The sequence below is a fragment of the Anabrus simplex genome, chromosome 3 (assembly GCF_040414725.1).
Source record: "Anabrus simplex isolate iqAnaSimp1 chromosome 3, ASM4041472v1, whole genome shotgun sequence".
In the NCBI taxonomy this organism is placed as follows: Eukaryota; Metazoa; Arthropoda; class Insecta; order Orthoptera; family Tettigoniidae; genus Anabrus; species Anabrus simplex.
In genome coordinates, this window is record NC_090267.1 from 151,966,673 (window position 1) to 151,985,010 (window position 18,338).

Here is an 18,338-nt window from a genome sequence, read left to right on the forward strand (position 1 = left end):
ATTTCAATTCGACCACGGCCTGTTGCTAACGTATATCGATCTTACATTTTGGATTTAAGGAGGACCAAAGAGCCCAATGATAATGTTGTCCGTTAAGTTTGTATCCACCGGGCGAGTTGGCCGTGCGCGTAGGGGCGCGCGGCTGTGAGCTTCCATCCGGGAGATAGTAGGTTCGAATGCCACTATCGGCAGCCCTGAAAATGGTTTTCCGTGGTTTCCCATTTTCACACCAGGCAAATGCTGGGGCTGTACCTTAATTAAGGCCACGGCCGCTTCCTTCCAACTCCTAGGCCTTTCCTATCCCATCGTCGCCATAAGACCTATCTGTGTTGGTGCGACGTAAAGCCCCTAGCAAAAAAAAAAGTTTGTATCCATTCTTCCCAATGATCGAGTCATTAATTGGATTTTGAAGTTGTTGATTTCATATCATGTACTATGTACTCATGAGATGGGCAATAAAGCACTTAAATTATTACAATTACACTGTGTTATCTGTTTTTATCTGAATCTACTTCAACTAAACAAGAGCTTTGTAACTCCGAAATGCTGTAGGCCTACAGCATATATTTTTCTCCCGCTGCACTCGAGATAATGGCGAGGGATGTGTGTTTATCAACAAGGCGTGAGTCAAGCACGAGAACTACGCGCCCGACATAAAGGCGAGTGGCACATCCCTTGCTTAAATCCCGTCATTACTTCCACATCTCCAATTTCAAATCCTACAGAAACGATCGTCCCAACCGTGAACATGGTGGTGCCGTTATCTTCATCCGTAACACTCTTTCCCACCAACGCATTCCCACCCCTCCAGACCTAAGCTCTTTCGAAGCCATCACCATAGAAGCAGACACACACGAACGACCCCCCAGTCCCTCTGCTTACTACATATCACCCAAAGCCACATTTGACTCAGCTGATCTGGATAAAGTCATCTGTCCCAGGCAACAACACTTGCTTGCGCGTGACTTCAATGCCAAGAAACCTCGCTGGAACAACCACACTTCCAACACCAGAGGCAACCAACCAGCTCGCTACTGCGACGACAAACTTCTGCTTACTCATGGCCCCGACCGCCATACTTATTACTCACACAATCCTAATGTTATGCCTGACCCCCTAGACATTGCCATATACTCCAATATCCGTCACTTCGTCAAACTCTCCACCGTCGAAGCTCTCAACACCGACCGTCTTCCTGTTCTCATGACCATAGCTTCCATTACTATACATTCAACCACTCCCATCCCCATACACTTCCGCCAAAACCAACTGAACAAGTCCTGGGTGTCTTAAGATTTGTCCTATCATTCTATCCCTTCTTCTCGTCAAATTTAGCCAACCCGATCTCCTCTCGCCAATTCGATTCAGTATCTCTTAATTTGTGATTCGATCTATCCATCTCACCTTCAGCATTTTTCTGTAACACCACATTTCAAAAGCTTCTATTCTCTTTCTTTCCGAGCTAGTTATCGTCCATGTTTCACTTCCATACAATGCCACGCTCCACACGAAAATCTTCAAAAACCTATTTCTAATTCCTATATCAATGTTTGAAGTGAGCAAATTTCTTTTCTTAAGAAAGCTCTTCCTTGCTCGTGCTAATTTGCATTTCATGTCCTCCTTACTTCTGCCATCTTTAGTTATTTTACTACCCTAGTAACAATATTCATGTACTTCTTTTAAGACTTCATTTCCTATTAATTTATTTCCTGCACCACCTGCCTTCGTTCGACTGCACTCCATTACTTTTGTTTTGGACTTATTTATTTTCATCTTGTACTCCTTACCAAAGCCTTCGTCCATACCATTCAGCAGCTTCTCGAGATCTTCTGCAGTCTCAGATGAAATAACAATATCATCGGCAAATCTCAAGGTTTGGATTTCCTCTCCTTGGATTGTGATTCCCTTTCCAAATTCTTCTTTGATTTCCTTTACTGCCTGTTCTATGTAAACTTTGAAAAGGAGAGGGGACAAACTGCAGCCTTGCCTCACTCCTCACTCCAGTCCAAGGTAATTCTAGTGTGAAAGTTCTTCAAGATATCGACTCCAGCAGAAATTACTTACACCTTCATTTCTGCTGCTGGATCTTCCGCTGTGGGGCCCTCTGTGGCCAAGACAAGGCCGGAGACTCTACCTGCTGAAATCTTCGACCAAATTAAATCAAAGAACCGTACCCGCAAGCAATGGCAACTGACCAAAGACCCGCACCTGAAATCTCTCTGGAATCGGCAATCGAGAAACCTCGCCATACTTATTAGGAACCATAATATCAGGGCCTGGAAATCCAGATTCTCTGAATTAAATGTGGCTGACAACTCACTGCTCAGAAAGGCTAGAAGGTTCACTAGGAAGCGGACTGGCATACCCTCCCTTCATGGACAACGAGGATTGGCCCATTCATATTATGACAAAGCTAACACACTGGCCGACACTTCTGAAACCACCTGTTCGCCCAACATAGATCCATCAGATGACGATTTCATTGAACTTGTTGAGGAGGAATTTGATAACCTAGGTGAACACCACCTTCCACCTGATTTCAAATTTGTTACCTCTATGAACTACTTGCCGCAATCCGCAAACTGAAAGAAAGGAAAACCACTGGCCTTGATAACATTTCGGTCAATTTTCTTTAAAATCTCCCAAGAAAAGCTCTGAGATTCATTATTAACTCTTCAATGCTATATTTAGGTTTGCCTACTTCCCCACCTCCTGGAAACTCGCCAAAGTTATCATGATCCCCAAACGTCTCTCTGTTCCCACTTTCCCACAAAATTACAGACCAATCTCCCTCTTGTCCATGCTTTCGAAACTCTTTGGATCAATCTTACTCACCCACCTTCAAACTATCATTTATAACAAACATCTCCTCAACGATGAGCAGTTCGGTTTCCGAAGTGATTACTCTACCATCCACCAGTTAATGAGGATCACCGAGGAAATTACTAAGATTTTCAACCATAGGAGGCATACTGGAGTCTGTTTTCTAGACATATCACGTGCGTTTGATAGGGTATGGCACCAAGGTCTTATCTGTAAACTTAAACTCTTTGGTCTCTCCTGTCATTTGGTCCAGTTATCTTTCTGACAGGAAATTCCAGGTCCAAGTTAACAACTCCCTGTCGGACCCCCGCTCCATTTGTGCTGGGGTCCCCAAGGGAGGGGTTATCTCTCCTGCGCTCTTTAACTTATAAATGTCTGACATACCCCGTCCACCGCGCGTGAATGTCTACATGTATGCAGATGATATCGCCATATACGCTGTCCCTTGGCAACCACCAAAGTCCTAAATTATCCTCATGAAGCCCTCTCTACTAACTAACCCTGGCTTCGACAATGGAAAAAATCAAAATTAATGTCACCAAGAGCAGTTCCACACTTTTTTATAAACGAACAAGAACTGATCCTCAACCACGGATTTTTTTTGATGAAGTGAACCGGTGGTCTGATGTTACCAAATATCTGGGTGTTTCCCTCGACAGAGCATTGACGTTAAACATTATGTAGCCAGAATTTCGGCCCAGGCATACCGCCGCCTTTATGAAATTGTCCCTATCATGAAAGCTGACAATGGGCTATATTTAGGAAACAGGCTCCTGCTGTATAAATCCTCCATTCGGCCAATCCTCGAGTATGCCAGCCCTGTCTGGGGGATCGCAGTCAAAATGCATCTAAACCAAGTCCAGTGTTTCCAAAATCGTGCCTTTCGCATGATATCAGGTGCCCATTGGTACGAACGGAATAATGACATTCATAACGACCTTCGTACCGATGAAGTCTATTCCAGGATTCTAAAATCCGCTAGGAAATTTTATTCTGGCCTTGACTTAAACCCCAAACCCCTTATCTCCAGCTTGGGAAATTATGATACCGAAGGTCTTCGTTTTAAAAGACCTAAGTCCACCTTAGTCTAATCACCCTTCGGGGTGCAGGTCATATCCTGACCAGTCCGATTCCGTTCAAGGTACCACCATCCCCTACATCTATGCAGTCCAGCTAACAATCTCTCGAAAGTTGCACTCAAGGTCCACAAGGCCGAAGGGCTGAAATTGCTCAATGGATCTGGTTCTCACCCACATATCCATCGAGACGCGTGGTCTGTCTGTCTTTTTGTCTAATGCCTACACATTTGGAACCCTTTCATATCCTAAAAATACTCGTCGGATTTGCAAACTAAGCATACCACCGAATTTGTCGCTCAATTCTCCTTAATTGTTCTATTGGGTAAAATTAGTCCATTCCCATTTAAAAAACAAAGTTGCTACCTGTTTCTTGATAATTGCGTATGTGATCGAAAGCAATAGGACAGTATTTTACTATCCCGGTGTGTATGTAATCGAAAGTAATAAGACAGCGTTTTACTATGCCATCAATACAATTTAAGAATTTGAAAACGGAATGTCAATATCTTTAACGAATCAGAAGATATTTGAGGGGTACAACTTAACTGAATCACCCTTCATCCAATCAGAAGGCACCTTACTCAAATTTCATGCTAATGCTGTAAATGTAACCAGTAATTTCATATCTGTCTTCTCACAATTCTCCGCCATTTCAGGTTTCTTTATCTATTCCTGCTGCTTTATGTCACTTGTTTATTTGCTGAACTCTCCACTTCCTCGAAAGCAATTTCAATGTTGTCATAGTTCACTTTCCAATAAAATTCCTTGCTCGTGACTGCAAGACAAAGATTTTGAGGAATTTTTTCTAAGTAATCATTCCATTTATCAAGTGACTATACTCTATTTAATTAACCTGATTTACCAAAAACGCTTTTCGTTTTCGAATAATTCCTTAAAAATCAGGAGTTCGCGCGAAAATGGACGAACAAGTTATGGATGTTTGGTGCGAGGATTATATAGAGCCACTTCGTGAACTGGTTTGTCTCTGGAAGGATACATCGTCATTGTGCCTCGAATAATAAGTTTGCCGCTATATAACAATGTTGAGGGGGAAGAATACTAACCCGCAGCACATGTATCACAACGAAAATTCGTTGGGGCAGTTGATGCAACAGTGAACCTTAGATGACAGAACCTTTCTGGTCAGAGTTCTAAGCCGAAATGTTATCGCATAGCGGTCCCATATTAAGAATGTAAAGGAGAGTTTGGACCACAATTTATAGTATTGTTCCAGCGTATGGAACCCGCACCAGGATTTCTTGATTCGAGGCCTGGTAAAAGTCCAAAGAAAAGCAGTTAGGTTTGGTTTGGGTGATATCCAACAAAAGAGTAGCGTTACGAATATGTTAGAATGTTTGGGCTGAGAAGACATAGGAGAAAGGAGACGAGCTGTTCGACTAAGCGGTCTGTGCCGAGTTGTCAGCGGAAAGATGGCGTGGAATGATATTACTAGACGAATAACTTTGAGTAGTGTTTTTACAAGTAGGAAGTCTGACTCGTTGACTGGATGGTCAGCGTGCTGGTCTTCGGTTCAGAGGTCCCGGGTTCGATTCCCGGCCGGATGAGGGATTTTAACCTTCATTTGGTTAATTATAGCTGGGTGTCTGTGCTTTCCCCAACATCCCTGCAACTCACACACCACACCACAATAACACGCAGTTACCTATACATGGCAGATGCCGCAAACCCTCGTCGGAGGGTCTGCCTTACAAGGGCTGCACTCGGCTAGAAATTGCCACACGAAATTAAATTAAAACAAGTAGGAAATATCACAATTTGGAGATTATTAGAATTTAGTTGGACAAATTGGGGCAAATATACGTTTATCGGAAGATGGGTTAATATTGGAATAATTGTGATAAATTTCCTGATTTATTTGAAATTAACTAAAAAAGATTAGGTAATGAACTAATAAGGAATCTGTAACCTAACCGACTGCCCTAAATGCAGACACTCATTCTCCACGTGCCTTTTCATATCCTCAACAAAACTGTCTCAGTGGTTTTACGAAAGTTTTAAAGGATCTGCCAAAGGACAGAAAATGAACATGAGAACAATATTAAAGCAAAATGTCGTTTTATTTACGAGTTTAATTAATTTATTTATTAATACATACATAACAGGGTATATCCCCAATTAAAATGGATGGTACCAAATACATTCAATATATAAATGGTACCTATATGTACAAAATAATATTTAACAATTAAAAAACCAAAATTGCCTTGACTAAATTAAGAATAATTTAAACACATTTTCAATAAAACATACAAACATATAAAATATTAAATTTAAGGAAAATAAAACAAATAAGCAGATAAAAAAGAAAAATATTCATAAGAACAGCAAATACACGAACCCATATACATTTGAACAATAATATTGGCATTACATACATCATATTTCAGTGCTGAATTAATTTTCTCCAATAAATTATTCATTATAATGTAAATATTGTTTTAACATTTTTAAAAATAAAGGAAGTGATAAAGCAAAATCTATTTGTCGGCTGTCTGAAGATATTCTGTTATTTACTTCACACATTTTTACAACAGGCGAATTTTTATGATGTGAGGTGCTTGAGAAGGGGCAGTAAAATATTTGCCTCAAACGAAGAGTACTGAAGTTTATTGTTTTAAGAAACTCTTGGTTATCTAATATTCCATTAACTGTCTTGTAAAGAAATATCTGTTGAGCTAATATTCTACGTATACTGAGCTGCATTAAACCAAATTAATTTAATAGAGTTATATAAGAAACTCTTTGATGACATGATGATCGTTTATATTTTTAAAAATATAAATATCGCAAAAAAATTGTTTTGTATTTTTTCTACTTCGTTAATTGTACACATGTACTGAGGAGCCCACACTACACATGCATATTCAAGTTTACTTCTAATAAGATGACTGAATAAGATATTTAGAGTATATTCATCCCTAAGTTCCCGAGTACTTCTAATAATAAACCCTAATTGTCTAAATCCATCATTTATAATTTTGTGAATATGACTGTTGAATGAAAGTTTTGAATCAAGCATAACACCCAGATCATTTACTAAATTACACCTCTGCAAGATCTCACCATTTATACTGTAGGTATTCACAGTCACATTCTTATTATGAGAAAATGTGATCACAAAACACTTTTTAATATTGAAAAAAGCCTGTTTTCAACACACCATTTGTAACAGTTGTTCAGATCGGCTTGCAATTCCATAGCATCATCATACCCGGTAATTTGCTTATAAATCTGTAGGTCATCAGCGAAGAGTAAGCATTTTGAATATTTTATTACTTTCGGTAAGTCATTTATAAATAATAAAAAGAACAATGGACCAAGGTTTGAGCCCTGAGGGAATCTAGAAATAACTTTGAACTTGAATGAAGTATTTTGTGCGTAAGATACAAACTGTTTTCTGTCCAATAGATATGAAGAAATTAATTTCAGAAACTTAGAAGATAAACCAAATAATGATAATTTACTCAAAAGTATACCATGATCAATTTTATCAAAACCTTTTGCAAAATCAGTATAAACTGCATCGATAGGAAGCCCTTCATTCATTGAATCAGAAATATCCTGAATAAAGTTCGTAAGATTAGTCGTAGTAGAACGCTTGGGATAAAACCCATGCTGAAATTCTGATACGTATGGTTTGATATGATTAAATATTCTAACATAGAGTATTTTATTCAAAGAGCTTCGCTGGAGCACATATTATTGAGATAGCTCTGTAGTTCTCAATTTTCGAACTATCACCAGATTTAAGGATCGGAGTTATTTTACTTACTTTCCAAATCTCAGGAAATATTTGCGTCTTTAAAATTAAATTATATATGGTGCATAGTGGAACCATTAGCACCTCTGCACATGCTTTAATAATGTAAGGAGGTATGTGATCAATTCCCGCCGATTTAGATGCCTTAAGTTTTGTTACTGCATCTTTGTACTCATCTTCGCGTATAGGACCCATCTGCAAACTGTGAGCAGTAATCATTGATACTGACTCAGAGCCTATATATAAAGAAGGCTGGGGTGCATAAACAGTTTGAAAATAACATGCAAACGCGTTGGCTATTCCTTGCGCAGTTACAAAATGGTTTCCACCATATGTCATACACTGTTTGAACAAACTATTATTTCGTTTACTTTTTATGAAACCCCAAAACGTTTTCGGATCATTTTTATACACTGACTGACAGTGACAATGCAACACCAAGGAGGAGTGGTTCGAAAGGGATGAAAGTTGGGGAAAAAACAGAGACGGCACGGACGAATAACTGATGTTTATTTCAAACCGATATGCAGGTTACACAATGCGCACGGCATCGACTCAGTAGGATGTAGGACCATCGCGAGCGGCGATGCACGCAGAAACACGTCGAGGTACAGAGTCAATAAGAGTGCGGATGGTGTCCTGAGGGATGGTTCTCCATTCTCTGTCAACCATTTTCCACAGTTGGTCGTCCGTACGAGGCTGGGGCAGAGTTTGCAAACGGCGTCCAATGAGATCACACACGTGTTCGATTGGTGAGAGATCCGGAGAGTACGCTGGCCACGGAAGCATCTGGAGAAGAAATGGAAACCACGGAAAACCAACTCGAGGATGGCTGAGGTGGGAATCGAACTCCCCTCTACTCACTTGACCTCCCAAGGCTGAGTGTACCACGTTCCAGACCTCGAACCACTTTTCAAATTTCGTGATAGAGTCGGGAATGGAACCCAGGTCTTCAGGGGTAGCAGCTAATAACAGTAACCACTCCACCACACAGGTGGACCAAAAGAAAATAATACGTGCTCAAATGAGGTAAAATATATCTACTAATTGACTACTATTTTGAAACAGAAATGTTAGGAGATATACTGAAAAGAACTAAAAGTAAACTTGTGTCGTCATCCCGAGGTGGTGCAGCTCTTTTCAGGCACACCTCCGATGGAGGTGAGCTGCATGCACCGTTTCAACCATATACCAGCCCTCCTGCCATTCATAAATTTCTGGCAATACGGGGAACCGAACCCAGGTTCCTGAAAACGGCAGCTAATAGTGCTAACCGTTACGCTACGGAGGTGGACGAGAAAAGTAATGTGGCCGAAGAAAATTGAAAATTAGTTTTGGGCATCAGGAATACAAAATACCAAATATAAATTCAAAATTAAATTCTAGTAGTTCAGATCCATCTCTGGCAAGATACAGTGGTTTCTCCCTGTACTGTTACTTTCATTGCTCTGCGTCAGTTTTATTCTTGGCTTTGATAAAATGAAAATACCTGAAGTATGAGCAACGCTGGTTAATGCCGTTCTTATATGCAGCCAGTTCCTGTGATAAATAGTGTGATAGTGTTGTACATAGTGTCGATGCATTTCAGTGAGCTTGATGGACTGATATGAGACATCTTCTGGATCGATGAGGAGAGTAACGGGGAAACTAGCTCACTCCTCACCGGATCCCGCTAGATCTCCGACGTTAAGCAACATTGGGCGTGGTCAAAATTTGGATGGGTCGCCACGTGCTGTTGGTGGGGGTAAGGTAATGGAGGAGCGGAAAGGAACTGTCCACTCCACCGTACGTAAACTCCGGCTCAGGCACACCTCTGCGGAGGTTCGGACCTGCCTTCGGGCAGAATACACCCTTACCTTACCTATTCAGTGACACCCAGGCCACCTGTGACAGCTGATGGTGTATTTGTGCAAAATCCAACCAACGTTCAGGCTGAATTTCCGACAGAAATAATAATAAGAAGAAGACACAGGTGAGCAGGAATTTTGTCCCGCTGGTGTTCTTTTACGTGCCAATAAGTCTACAGACATGAGACTGGCGTATTTTAGCACCTACAAGACAATCAGATTGAGAGGCGATCGTTGCAGCTTCCGTGCTCACTCCGGCATTTATAGTTTCTCATGACTATTGATAACGTGCTCATAACCAGAGGACCTTAATTCCTACATGAAATTCGAACTACGTGACTTTTAAGTTCGAACAAAACACATCCGGATTCAAACTGTGACCACCTTAGTGACGATGTCATTCATGAGACGTACGTGCTGGAAAGGCTAAAGATAAAGACTGATGTAAGTACTGAGTGTGTGTGGGGCAGACGGTTGAGAAGTAGATTAGATAGATTTATCTCCGGAAAGGTTTACCGACCTTGTATCGCAATTGCTGCAATTATATTTCATGTTATGCAATTTCACGCATTGTTCCAGGAAAATAGTAAATGAGAGTGCTGAAACAACACGTCCCACGCGACCTCTGAAGGTCGTGGTGGTGGTAGTTATACTTTTAAAGGGAAGTACAACTAGACAACCATCCAACTCTTAACACTAATCAGAGGACAAATGGAAGAGTTCTGACATCTCGGAGAATGTAGGATATGAATATGATAGACTATCCAGGCCTCGTAAAATTAATGCCATCAGGGTCGAAAGATAACAAATGTTGATTAAGTGAGGTCGGACAGGAAATATGAAAGCTGCTGCACCATTGCTACTCCTTGATTTCGAAACCGCGGTTGCTTGACTCTCGTTTTTCTCGCTATTATTTCCCTCGGAATTAAGTCAAAGCAGTATTCAGAAGGCAGTGATGGGTTCAACAGTCACTTGTCTTTAATTTATCCAGAAGGCAGTGATATTTTCGACAGTCATGTGTCTATAATTTATCCAATTCCCAGTTGTTTAGGTTTTGTCTGGAACCGTCAGCTGTCTTTTTATTTCTAGGACGAATATTATTTAAATTATTTTACTTTTAATATAAACAAGTTTTATAATAAATGTTCTCCTTGTCAGAATTATTGTAGTCATTTTGATCATATCTTCTATTAAAGCCCTTTCTTTCTTTCTTTCTTTCTTTCTTTCTTTCTTTCTTTCTTTCTTTCTTAATCTGCTTACTCTCCAGGGTTGGTTTTTTCCCTCGGACTCAGCGAGGGATCCCACCTCTACCACCTCGAGGACAGTGTCCAGGAGCTTCAGACTCTGGGTCGGGGATTCAACTGGGGAGTATGACCAGTACCTCGCCCAGGCGGCCTCACCTGCTATGCTGAAGAGGGGCCTTGCGGGGGGATGGGAAGATTGGAAGAGATAGACAAGGAAGAGCGAAGGAAGCAGTCGTGGCCTTAAGTTAGGTACCATCCCAGGATTTGCCTGGAGGAGAAGGGGAAAACCACGGAAAACCACTTCCAGGATGGCTGAGGTGGGAATCGAACCCACCTCTGCTCAGTTGACCTCTCGAGGTTGAGTGGACCCCGGTCCATCCCTTGTACCACTTTTCAAATTTTCGTGGCAGAGCCGGAAATCAAACCCGGGCCTCCGGGGGTGGCAGCTAATCACACTGACCACTACACCACAGAGGCGGACCCCTTTATTTCTAAGAAGAATTAATTTTATTTCGTTAGGTTATCAGTATCAGCCGATATGGTAAAGGAAGGGCGAACGAGTACGCCAAATTTGAGTGCATTTGAAACTGAAATGCTCACTGACCTAGACTACTTTTGGCGGAACAGAATTATTTGTATGAGTTGGGAACTCGAGTTGGTAAGCTATTAATTGTAACAAGGACGCCACAGTCTCCTTCTCTCTGTTCATTAACACTACACAGGTGTATGTGGTGGCAAATCCATTTTAACGATAAGAGCACGGCACTTTAGATGCACGCAATGTGAGGTTATATCGCTCGCTCACGACCGGCTAAATTTTAACCGCGGTAAAATGTCACGAATTTCAAAACTGGGCTTGATGCAACAGAAATTCAACTTAAAGAAGGCAAGCTATCCATTTTACCATCTTTAACTCGTAACCGACGTTGACGCACGCGGGCATCAGCTTGGAGCGTCGTGGTTCCCAACTCACCCTCGGATACTTTCAGTCACAACAGGCAGAGGATACCGTCGACAACTGTTGTCGATGACGACAACATTTGTTGTTGCTTTCATTATTACTTTTGGGGCACAACTATTTATTTATAAGGACGATGGCAGTAATTTTATTTTTACAAACACAGATAGGTCTTATGGCGACGATGGGAGAGGAAAGGGCTAGGAGTGGGAAGGAAGCGGCCGAGACCTTAATTAAGTTACAGCCCCAGCATTTGTCCGGTGTGAAAATAGGAAACCACGGAAAACAATGGGGTTCGAACCCACTATTTCCCGAATGCACGTTCACAGCTGTGCGCTCCTAACCGCACGCCCAACTCGTCCGGTAGTAAGTATTAAAGGAAGTTTTTAAAAGTACATCGAAGCAGCCATCGTCTCTCAGCATCAATTAGTGGAAATATTGGAAGAGAATTGAAATTTAGAAGAATGAAGAGTTTTGCTAGAGGAAAGGGAAAGCCACAAAGGACATGAAAATGAAAGATATTCTAGACCTCGCAAACCTAATACCGTCAGAGTTGATCAAGAAAGGTCAGACAGAAAAGTTAAAAAGATGATTCTGCCACAGGTAAATGGGAGCAATGTCAAACTCTTTGAAGGGTTACCGTGGTTGCCAGTCTTCGTTCCCAAAATGAGAGGTCCATGGAGTTCACCTTCCTGTCACCTTTTACGAGGTAGGGCAGGACCTCTCAAACGCCCAAAATCGCAAAGGTGCAAACCTTGGCGCAGAGATTCTGTGCACCGTGCTTCGGTCCGAGTCGGCTCGGTTCGGTCCAGAGCTTTTCTTGGGGGCGACTCTGGCTAAGCTCGGCTCAACTCGGCTCGGATAGCGAAACGCTGAGGAGCATGTGAGGAAGGGGGAGATAGGCCGAGTGAACGAGACAGACGTAGGGAAAGAGAGAGACAGCTATTGCTCAAAATCGAGGAGAGGGGGTCTGCACTCTGGTCAACTTAGCGATGTCGTCTTTTGCACCTTACGCCGCGCAATGCACCGGTGCATGCATCCTGAGAAGTCCTGAAGTAGGGGATACCATGAACGTATTCCATCGGCCCCACCATAGGGAGAAGTTGATGTTATAACGGGTGCGGCAGAAAGAAGAGAAGTATGAACCTACACTAAATGTCGATATAGGAGAACCCTAAGGCTTGGAAAATAAGAAATATCAGGGGTATTACAGGCTGACTGTAAGAATGGAAAGAACTCTGCTAAAAAATCCTTAGGGCTGGAGGGCAGAGAACCTGCGGATCCAAATCACTATACACTCGGAGAAGGAAACAATCCTGACTCCTGGAGAATCGTGCATAATTTCGAGACCTCAACCAGGATTAAAAAGTTAAGAAAAGAAGAATAGCTTTCTATGGACATGTCAAAATATGGATCCAGAAAGAAAATCCCGAGGGCGTAAGCTAATTAGGTAAAAGATGTTCTTCAGGAACTAAACGATTAGGGAAGAAGACTGAAGACAGGAAACAGGGCAATGTTCAGAATGAAACTACAAAGGCAAAGGAGCTTTCCGAAGAGAAACCAAGATTAACAAATAGAGTATTCCTGAAAAAACTGTGAGCAATGATTGAATAAATGAGAAATAGAAAGTAAAGGGAATTATGCAACCACAATTAATGACTGGATGAAAATAAATTCAAATTAATTAAATAAATAAGTAAATCAATCAATAAAACACAATACGGCTTTTAATATTGTGCATACGCATTTCAGCTGTCAGTGCTTCAATTTCGAAGATGCATTTTACTCAATACAGAGAAATCGGAACTAGTTTGGCTGAGTTTTAAATTTATTTTGCTGGATAAACACCGAATATGTGACCGGAGACCGGATATTTGACGACATCGAGCGCCCGCTTATTCCATAAATTTTTGGACAACTCTTGCTGCATGTTGATTGTTTTGACCTGCAGCTGTGACGTCCTTCCAAATAGTGAATACTTCTGTCTTTCATTTTAGTGTGAGAGAAAACAGAAAGTAAGGAGGAAACCTAACTAAAGCCTCGAAAAGAAAAATCTTGTTTCATCTGATTACTTTTAACGGATTTGAAGCCACGACTGGCCCTGAGAGGGAACTAGTAATATTGAGTAAGATTTTATGTCGAGATCGTAGTCACGGGAACTTCTATTTAACATTAACAGAGGCGAGATTTTCATTTCAAAAATCTCCACCGGGATGCGAATCCAGTCACGAAGTAACTCGTTCTTCAGCTTATGATAGTAGAAATTGCATGAAAGAAAACCTTAGTTATTTGTATTTAGTTCGTATGACGTCTGCCTGATAGCCTGCTGTATGCTGTGCCTGAATCAGCGCGTGTTTGTGTGTGTAATTAATTGAACAGTCGCGGGACGAATACCAACCCCATTCTTGTGTTAATTGAAGCTCAACGAATCCATTTCTAGCCCTTTACCGCCACAAAACGTGTGGAAATCTATATACAGTCGGAAACAAAAGTCTGCATATGACCGTTTACTCCATAAATGTTTGGACAAATCTTGCCGCATGTTCATTGTTTTAACCTACACCTGTTACGTCCTTCCAAATAATGTATACTTCTGTCCTTCATGTTAGTGTGAGAGAAAGCAGAAAGTAGGGAGAAAATCTAACTAAAGCCTCGAAAAGCAAAATCTTGTTCCATTAGTAAAACATGGAGGTGGGAAAATTCTTGTTTGGGGTTGTACTTCTGGTGCTGGGGTGGAAAATTTAGTGTTTATTGGGAATGAAATGAATACATGGAAGTATCTCTATATATTATAGGAAAATCTCTGTTGAAACACTGGGACTAAGAAATGATAGGTTCCGTCAACAAGACACTGACCCCAAACATACCGTTGCAATAGTGAAGAAATGTCTGATTTAATTCCCGAGCAATTTCGTTTACATCCCGACCCCCGACATAAGAACAGAATGAGACAAAACTTCACCAGGAGTTACCAAAACCCAACGGAAACGATGCCCATACTTTTGGAAGCTGTGGTAGCGGCAAAAAGTGTAATAACAATCTATTGAACTTAATATGAGAGCGGAATAATTGTGAGTGTATGTTCACTTTTGTTCCTGAAGATTTGTTTCGATTCAGAAATGAACAATATATTGAACCCATGAACTTTGTGCCCTAAGAATTTTAAGTATGAAAAGTTACTACATGAGGCCCCATGTTAATTGTGATGAGGAGCTTGAACATCTCTTGATACCACGGGAGTGACACGTGGCAAGGGGATGGCTACCTTCATTCCCACACTCTGAGATGTGACGTCATCCGCACGTGTCTGCAGTGGAAGGATACAGAAGAAAGTTTATGTTGAATAAAAATAATTAAATGAAGGAATTAGTGGTGAACGCAATATAATGAGGGTCATGTATTTATCTATACGACAATTCGTCTTCAGTAAGACGGATTTGAGACTATTAAACCATTTCTGGGGATTATTTCAGATGGACGCGCGTGTCTAGCTTACCCACGCTAAGTCGACAAAAAGTAGTGCCTATCAAATGAGGTCATTTAACTGTTTTTTTAAATGAGAATAAATTTTAAATGTCCAGGAACACTACCGCTAGCAAAGTAGCAAGTACGTGGTTACATCAAAATCTTTTTTAAATACAGTTCATTTAAGTCGAAAAAGTTACGCAAATTTTCTTGGCGGGAAGGGAAAATGCCTGGAGAGAGGGGGTACTGTCTATAAATAAAAAGGGACGACATGTTGAAACCCCCCTGAATTTTGTATCGTGCGGCTGAAGAGAGAGGGTTGAACTGTTCTGTAAATCGATCGACAAGTAGACTAAGTCCAACCAACAGATTTTAGCCGATGTGTCTTGACACCATGTGAAGATAGTATTTTGAGCAGAAGTAATTGTATAAAAAGGACGGTCAAGATACCGAAGAAGTATTTATAAATTTTTGTGTGTTAAAGAAAGTAATTCGTGTGCGGGTAATAAATACTATCAGTCGAGTGCGATCAACAAGAACGCTAGTGAAGGGCATTTCTTTTCTTATGCTTTATTTCCAGGAAACAAGAATAATAAAAAAGCTATGTAAAGCTAAATAAATGAAAAGGGGTCGCAGGTGAGCCCAAAGATGAACGCTGACGTGACATAAGGTAGGTGACATGCCATCTTACCGCCTACTATATCTTGTTTTATGATGTCAAACTTATATGTATTTGAAAAGGGTATTTATGACGTAGTTGGTCACCCATATGTTTTTTCGTAAATGGCAGAAAGGTGGTGAAAGGACATTGGTTGTAATTTCTGCTTGGATAAATGTTTAAAGTATTACGAGTGCCGTGTAATGTTGTAAAAAGTTATTAATGAGGGTTTCGGAGTGATACCACGTCCAAAGTAGATCGTCATTTCCGTGTGTTTATTGCCTATATTTTATGATGTCAAATTAATATGTTTATTCGACGTAAAATTTTCTGTTGAATTTGATGGAATTGGTGCGAAAGGATCCGTGGTTATCCATTTTCAATCGGATGGAAGCGCTGTATGTGGTGTTGAGTAATACAGATCAGTGAATTTGTCACGAAGTGTAACGTATTCTATGTCCGTTTAAACCGTGTCTGAGTGACAATAATAACAGTAAATTTGTCAGTCATTTTCGTGAAAATCCAGTTTAAAAATACGAGATCATTTTATGCGAAGTTGTTTATTTTTAAAGTGTTGTGCGTTATTAGGCGTCGTGGATTCTAGTAAGGCTTTTTATTCCAGTTCTTTTGTCAGTGAGAGTCGTCGAGTTTGAGAGGTTAGATTTGTCGTGAGAGTTGAGATAGGATTTGCGAATGAGGTGATTGGAAATCTGTAGATGATGCCGGGACTTTGGTGTGAGCCCGAGGAAAATTTTATACGTTTGGGATGGAAATAAGTGAGAGAATTCACGCCGGTGTTAATTTGTGACGTGTACAATTATTATGGGACATTTGAAAGTAAATCTATGAACATATATGTTTGGTTAGAATATCGTATTTTGTTCTATTTTGCGAAGTCAAATGTGTTCATTCTTTGAAGCCAGTCATGTATGACGAAGACATGTGTTCCATGTCGAAACTGACAGACAGAGGAGGGTCGTGTGTGTTTCAAGCCGCCAGCTGATCGATAGGGGACAGTTAGTATAACGGAAGTTGTGTAGAGAGTTATGTATTGTAACGAGATTGCATTTTTGACAGCGGATATCATTAACTGCGGGATCTAGTTGAAATTTTCATCCGGGAATAACGTGTAGGTTATTAGATACTGTGAATTTGTTTAATTGAGATTGTAATGTATATTTGAAACCACGAAGTTAGAGTATAATGAGCAAGGTTAACCAATTTCAGGGTTGTCCAAAATATAGAGTGGTGGTAGTGATGAGTGTTTGTTTGTGAGGTGCACAAACTTTATGAAATGTTATTTTTTTGCTAGGGGCTTTACGTCGCACCGACACAGATAGGTCTTATGGCGACGATGGGATAGGAAAGGCCTAGGAGTTGGAAGGAAGCGGCCGTGGCCTTAATTAAGGTACAGCCCCAGCATTTGCCTGGTGTGAAAATGGGAAACCACGGAAAACCATTTTCAGGGCTGCCGATAGTGGGATTCGAACCTACTATCTCCCGGATGCAAGCTCACAGCCGCGCGCCTCTACGCGCACGGCCAACTCGCCCGGTATGAAATGTTATGACAAGATATGACATCGTAATCGGCTTACATTATACGGCGAGTTACTTTTGGTTTTTACGTAATTATTAGGGTTATCCAAGTATTAATAATGGCTAGGGTTATATTAGATTTAAAGTGTGATGTCATGAAACAAGATATAATACTGGGAATAAATGATATAAATTTTTTTCCAGCTGCAAAATAATGATAGATGATAAACATTAAACATGAACTGAATATAACTGCGTCAAACGTTGAGTAGGGACTTGTGAAAGAAACCATTCGTCCGTGGAGATAGAATTTGTTGCTCATTAAGATTTCATTAAATCATTTTTAATTTATTTAATTATTACATTCAGTGGAACCGTATTTGTGAAATAACTTTAAAGCAAGCGAATAACTTGGAGATGCATTCTGGAAATCTTAGTTTATTTTTCTGGGAATATTTAAATGTTAACATAACGATTAAGGGGACATATCCGAAGGTAATGGATTTTACTGCCACAAAGTATTGTGAGCGTTGTTGTTGTTGTTGTTGCATTATTTGACTTTGATTGATTGAGCAGTAAATGCGCTGGGGTTATTAAAGTGGAAACTTTGGCCATCAACCTATGTAACTTAATTGTGTTTAGCCTTCAACTTAAAAACTTGGATAGTCATGGGGTCATCAACCTCAGTGACTTAGATTAGGGCCATATGCCAATGTAGCATCATTTCCTTGCGTTCATCATCCACAATGACTTTAAAGTAACTTGGAAGTTTAGAGGTCGGTCCATGACATAGTCGCAGGTCACATCGATTCAATTAAGGGCCCATGCCGTATAACCACTGTGTGACACACACCGATTGGACTGCTTTAATTATACCCAGAGTCCAGAGTTCGTGTTACGAGGGCTGGACCATCAAGAATCATTATGATGGTACATGTAGTCTCACA